This window comes from Falco biarmicus, chromosome 9, assembly GCF_023638135.1.
Source record: "Falco biarmicus isolate bFalBia1 chromosome 9, bFalBia1.pri, whole genome shotgun sequence".
In the NCBI taxonomy this organism is placed as follows: Eukaryota; Metazoa; Chordata; class Aves; order Falconiformes; family Falconidae; genus Falco; species Falco biarmicus.
Window position 1 is genome coordinate 24,360,411 of NC_079296.1, and position 6,000 is coordinate 24,366,410.

The window sequence follows — 6,000 nt, forward strand, 5'->3', positions numbered from 1 at the left end:
AGACAAGACATAAACCAAGTAGGAGGTAGAAAAAGCAGCACCAAACCAATTAGTCACATTATTCACTAGGATACTGATAGATACAGAGTTATTGATGGAAAAAGCATGAAACAAACACCTGATTGAAACAGAAATGCAGTTATTGCTGCAGTGGAACTACGTAGCAAAGTATATGTTAAAAAGTAGCAGGAATGAAGAATTATCACTGAAAGGGAAAGAAAAATTAGGTTCTACTATTACCCCAGATGCAAAATTCAAGTTTAGGAAGATGACAGTGGAGGCAGATTATCACAGCTAGAGGTAGACAGGGATGCAGTATTACATCCGCCTGTCAAATAAACAGTATTTCCTGCAGATGCCTTCAGTTCTGCAGGGTAGTATCTTAGTTCAGCAATCAGCTTAAAAGAAGAGAAATGACCTCTGAAGCATCTAGGTTTTCCCTTCAGAAGAAACAGACCCTTTCTGACTCAACTTAAACATGTAAGATGGGGTGAGAACACAGCATGAGCAATTAAAGCTACAGAACCTAAACTGTTACGGTCTGCATCTTTGCTATAGCAAAGATAAGATTTAAAGGCTCGGAGGGCAAGTTAGGCTTTTTGTTGAGGAAGAAAATAATTTTCTTTCCTGACATAATTTTTCACACAAGGCCAATCTAAATATACAGTTTTATTACCATACCATTTACGGTTCTGAAGGAATCAGAAAGCTTACCTACTTGGAAATGATCAATATCTCCTAGTTTCAGAGTTGGAATGGATATTAAAGGGGGGGAAGCACAAAAAAACCAACCAAACAAGAAACTCTGAGAAGAATCTCATGAATTTTCTACCAGCTGCTGTATTTATTTACCCCCCACTATCCTCTCTACAATGCACAGGCCTCTAACACAGGCACAGGAGACAAAAATTGTAGATTACTCTTTGACCCCTGTAGACTTCAATCAATAGAATCACATGTGACCTGAAAATTAAATCTCTGAGGTTTCCATGCATGTGAATGAAAGTGCAAATTCTAGTTCTATTGACAAGGCTATACTCCTGTTGCACAGCTATATCACTTCAGCTGAAACAATATTAATATTGACATTTGACAACGGATGTATCACTGGGAGGGGGAAGAGGACACAAGTTAAAATGAGGCAAATCTAATAAACCAATAATGCTGTAGCACTGGGTTCATTCTTTTATAAGCTGTTAATGCTTTTTTTTTCATACTACTGAAATATTTTAGAGCATTTTTCTTGCAACACTGAAGTGCAAAGAAATTTTAAATAGCACAAAAGGATACAAACCTAATCAAAAGTAGTTTATGCTGTAAATCCACCCAATCATTCTCTTAAGGAAAAACTAAGCATCCATCAAAGTTATATTATTTGTTTATGACTTGCTGTATCCAGCTCTGGAAGGCATACTGTTTCTCTGTTCCAAAGAGCTACTTTTATATGGAAAAACTGCTTGTAGCATCAGCTAGGGTAGGTTCACCTAAGGACAGACTTACCCTACGGCTCTCAGTGGTCTATATGGGAGTCTCAACTTCACTGGAGTATGAAGACAACAAAAGTTGCTTGGCTGCTCTATAACAGTCATTTCTAAAACCCAATAACAAAGGAAAAAGAAATCAAGCTGAAGTAGCCCACCTTGACAGCAGAGCTAGGTGATGCTGAGAAAGCACAAACTATCTTCTGCTGTTACTTAATCATTTACATGATCAGAGATAAACTGCAGAGAGGAGATCCACACTATGGGCTGAGCAGTCATAAGAAGCACTTAAAGCAAGAGATAAAGTTTGAATCAATCTTCATCTTTCTCTGGCTGCTACTGGCACCTCTGACAAGGCTGGATTGAACTTTTCACTTCTTCCTCATCACACACAGCTAGCGACACCTCGGTGAGAACAAACCCTAGGTCAGAAGCTCATCTAACTTGGCCTGCAATATAGAGGGCTGGAGTCAGGGAATAAAATCCAGGACCTTTTCATTATGAGGGCAGTACACCCGTGACTTCTGTCATTCAGATTCAGTCCTGTGAAAAGGGTCCAGCAACATGAAAGGTGAAATGGTATGATGGCCAGGCAGATCCAGCCAACTCATTAGGTAATGATCCACAGACCCCTTTAAAAAAAAAAACAAAAAAACCTCCATCTGATTTTCCACATCAGAAATGAATTAACAAATCACAGGAGCACATCATCTAAAGCCCTGACATTAGTATGCATTTTAATAGCTAATTACAACACTTGCACCTTTTATAATTGCCAGCAAAACCCAGACAAAACCTTCTTCTTGAACTCCAGGCCAAGGAAATGAAAACGTGCTGCTATTGCAACTGTGGAAGAGAGGCAGAAGTACAGATTTTCATGTTACCTTTTACTGCGGAATCTACTTGCTGTGGGAATCTGACATTCATTTCAGTCCAGCAGTTTTTCAGAAGAGCTGCTTCTCTTTCTGTTCTGGTGTCACACTCAGTCACACTAACTTATTTAATTATTATTATCAGAAGTGCAAAGGCAGAAATTCAGATATGCTCAGCTTTCAGAGCTTGCATTGTCTTTACCTGGACTGCAACCAGACAGAGCATTCAGAACAAGATTGGGGGGGGAGTGAAAAAGAAGCAAAATTATTTCTGCTTCCTCTCACAGCACTGTCTAACAGATTTTATGATGCCATTGGGTGATGGTGGCAGTTCCTTACATTCCAAGAAGACCTGAGGATATATACAGGTGTCCATCTGCATCAGCTTTGTGGAAATTCCTCTGGAAACTCTCAAAACTCTGTATGTGTATATTTGAAATCCCGGGAAAGGGGAGCAAAGAATATGATGTTTACAGAGTTTGAAATGAATGTTTGTTTTGATATTCATCATTAAAGCTCTGTAATTAGAGTAAAGTCTGTTTTCCTCATGCAAAGGAACATAAAGCAAATATAGCATCAAAGGTTTTACAGAGGAGTTCATATGATTTGGCAGAACTATTGCAGTCAGATTGCCTGTGGATTCACATCTTGAAAGGAATTTCCTGTATTCTTTGTGCTTGCTTGCTCTATCTGATAGGTTAAAAAAAATAAACATATTTAAGATATCCACACTTCCATCATCATCTGATCAAAACTGGCCTGAGTTCAAAGGTAAGCAGGAACACATGCATGCTGTGCTAATGAGTTTAGCTTCCTCAGCTGGAAAGAATCTGATGCTATACCAAAGGTTGCATATAGGGCACTGACACCTTCTAGAGTTTTCATATGCGAACCTTAGCCAGAGGCACCTGCACATAATATCAGGCTTGGAAGTGCTGCACTGAACTGATTTTTTTTTTTTTTTTTTTTTTAAAGCAAATGGACTCACAGACCAACATCTGCAGCAAAAAAAGGCAGGTTTGCTAAGAATCAAGGTTGTGCATGCCCATGCAGAGAGGGCACAGGACGCAACATATAGTGAGTGAAAATCACATATATAGAGCACTGGTTCACAGCTGGCAAAAGGCATCACTGGGAACTGGCACCATTCAGTTTTCTATCAGGCTCAGATAAAACCAGATTTAAGGTGGGAAAAACAGGGTTTGAATTTTCATCAATCCAGTTAGCCTTGCACGCCTCTCCCTTACACTCAGATAAATACTCTTTTCAAGAATGGTCAAATAGAAAAAGGAGCCAGTATTAAACTCTAGTCATGCCTTACACTGCAGAGAAAATCTAGCCTGTAAATCAGTGCTGTGGTGCTGCAGGAAAGGATATGTTTGAAAGAGAGAAGATGGAGAAATTCACATACTTTGGACAGGAACTTGGAAAGAGAATCTAAAGTCCTGGTACAAATGTCTTATTACTGTCTGGAGCCAGTGTTGAGCTTTCTATAGCTACTGTTTCCAAGCAGGTAAAAGACTGAGGAAGGCATCAAACCTCCCATGAACTGGAGAACTCTGCTTTTTGTGTCCTACTTCCAAACTGGCAGGATTAAAGATACAATCTTGAGGTAGTTGCAGTGTTGGGAAAATACTGGAAATTCTGCCTGTATTGTGAAATGCAAAACCATTTGCCTTGAGTTGTTCACTTTGAAATTTCATTGCCACCACAAACTAAAAAAAATAATGAATAATGGGCATCCCATCCAGGTTTAGGAGAGATAGCAAATATAAATTCCCTTCTCAACACATTTCTGCAGATGTGTTTTTTATGATGAACATCGAAAAAAAGCATCAATGCCACACCTACAGGGTCACATCACAGAATTCCCATGGGACTGCTCTTTCCCCAGGGAGAAGAGCTTTTTCCATTTCGCTGAGGTCGTGGAGAAATGAATACCACTAAGCAGAAACACTTAAAATAAAGAAATAAAAGAGGCAGTTCCTTCTCCAGGTGTTCACTGCACCTTTACAAGGGTCTCTGGCTGTGCCAGCCCCGGCGAGGCTGGGTGATGGAAACACAGCTTCACAGCTATACCAGGTTTGATGAAGCCAAAAAAAGGAAGAGGCCAGAAGAACATGGCCACACTACATCCTCCTGTGCCTCCCCTGGCAGAGTACCACATAGGACCTGCTCCCTCCAGGAGCCAGCATAGCACAGGACTGAGCTATAAACCTTACCTGTGGGTGAGACAAGTGGGTGCTATCATAGCTTGTGCTCCACGCTGCTCTGAAAATTTCTTCCTTGGCCAGTCCAGGCACATGCTGTGCCCGCAGCAGGACATAAACCCACATTCTCAGCCCACCGGGGCCAGCAACAGCTGCAGCTCTGGGCATTCACTTAAATGTAACTGCACACAGCTGTGGCAGAAAGAGTATTTTGCTGCCCTTTCCCTCACTGCATTCATTTGCAATACAGGCGGAGTGAAAGTAGGAGCTTTCCAAAGCTTTTTTAACTCTTTTGAGTAGCTCTGGTGTTCCTATTGTTTCTTTATTAGTACTTCCTTCTACCAGTAGTTTGCTGATGCAGGACACCAAGCTGCTTTTTTCATGAGATAGCCTAATTTGATCATAATTTTGAAGGATGGTTCTTCCACTCTAAATTTCAAACCACACAGCAGGCACTTGTATTCACACTTTTCACATTTGTCTGCCTGTGCATGTGCACACACAGACACACTCATATTTAACTGTCAGAAAATGAGTCATTTTCTATAACATAATTATTAAAAATATAGAAAAAGAGTCAAAAGAGACCTCAGGATGACTACCTCCCCCACCCAGATTCAGGAAGTAAGAATCAGTTATATGTAATGCATTTTTTATAATTATCAGTGCAAGCAGTTCTTTAATGTCTGCAATGATGTAGATTTCCAGCCTTCCCAGAAAAATGATTGCCATCTTTCCTATTAGAAGAAGGTACCCTGGTTTCTCATCTGTGGCTACTCTGATGCCTTTTAAACCAACGTGTCCTTGAACACTTGACCATGGACATGAAAAAAAAACTCAATCCCTTCTTTGGCCACATGGCTAAGGACATGATTTGCTCTTCCCTGCTAACGACTGAACTATTCTGACACCAAAAGGACTCTGGCTGGATCAAAGTCCAGTCTATCCTGCTTCTGTTGACTCACTGGTACGGACAACTTCTCAATTTAAAATGTGAGCTATTTTATGTATATATATAATATGTATATTTTATGTGTTAACTTTAATAAGAGACTTGTGGCTTCAGTAAGAAACTGGCAATAAGCAGTACAAGCACTTAGATGTCTCTTGCCTGACTAAATTTTCCAATTAATTTCAGTTTATTTCATACCTTGAATAATTACACTGAAATGTGTAAACCAGAGAAGCTTTCCCCATTATTTTCATTAAAACATTGCTGTGTTTAGAGAAAAAATTGAGTCTTTCTCCTCATCTGATTCAGAATATCAGATCTGTGTACACTGAAAGAAACAAAAAAATGTGTTCTGGATTCAAATATTCCCAAATGATGCCTAATCCCAGGCCTCAAACACAGCTGCTTTCTGTGATACAGAATGTCTCTTCAGTGCATGCAAGCTTTTCTGATCATGGATGGAAAGGCTCAGAATTTAATGCTCT

At 39.9% G+C, this 6,000-nt stretch overlaps 1 long non-coding RNA gene across 17 annotated transcripts in view; it reads right to left on the bottom strand.

Moving 5' to 3' along the window:
• The window catches only part of LOC130155336 (uncharacterized), a 114,926-nt gene extending 110,182 nt beyond the window's left edge, over positions 1-4,744 (bottom strand). For 13 of the 17 annotated variants that reach the window (XR_008824033.1, XR_008824034.1, XR_008824021.1 and 10 more), the window contains exon 1: positions 1,501-1,666. This is a non-coding gene — a long non-coding RNA (uncharacterized LOC130155336). Of the gene's footprint in view, positions 1-714; positions 825-1,500; positions 1,667-2,365; positions 2,469-4,575 lie in introns of those variants that run through there. The other 4 variants (XR_008824026.1, XR_008824024.1, XR_008824027.1 and 1 more) reach the window with 4 other exon arrangements.
• Positions 4,745-6,000: the final 1,256 nt, after the last annotated feature.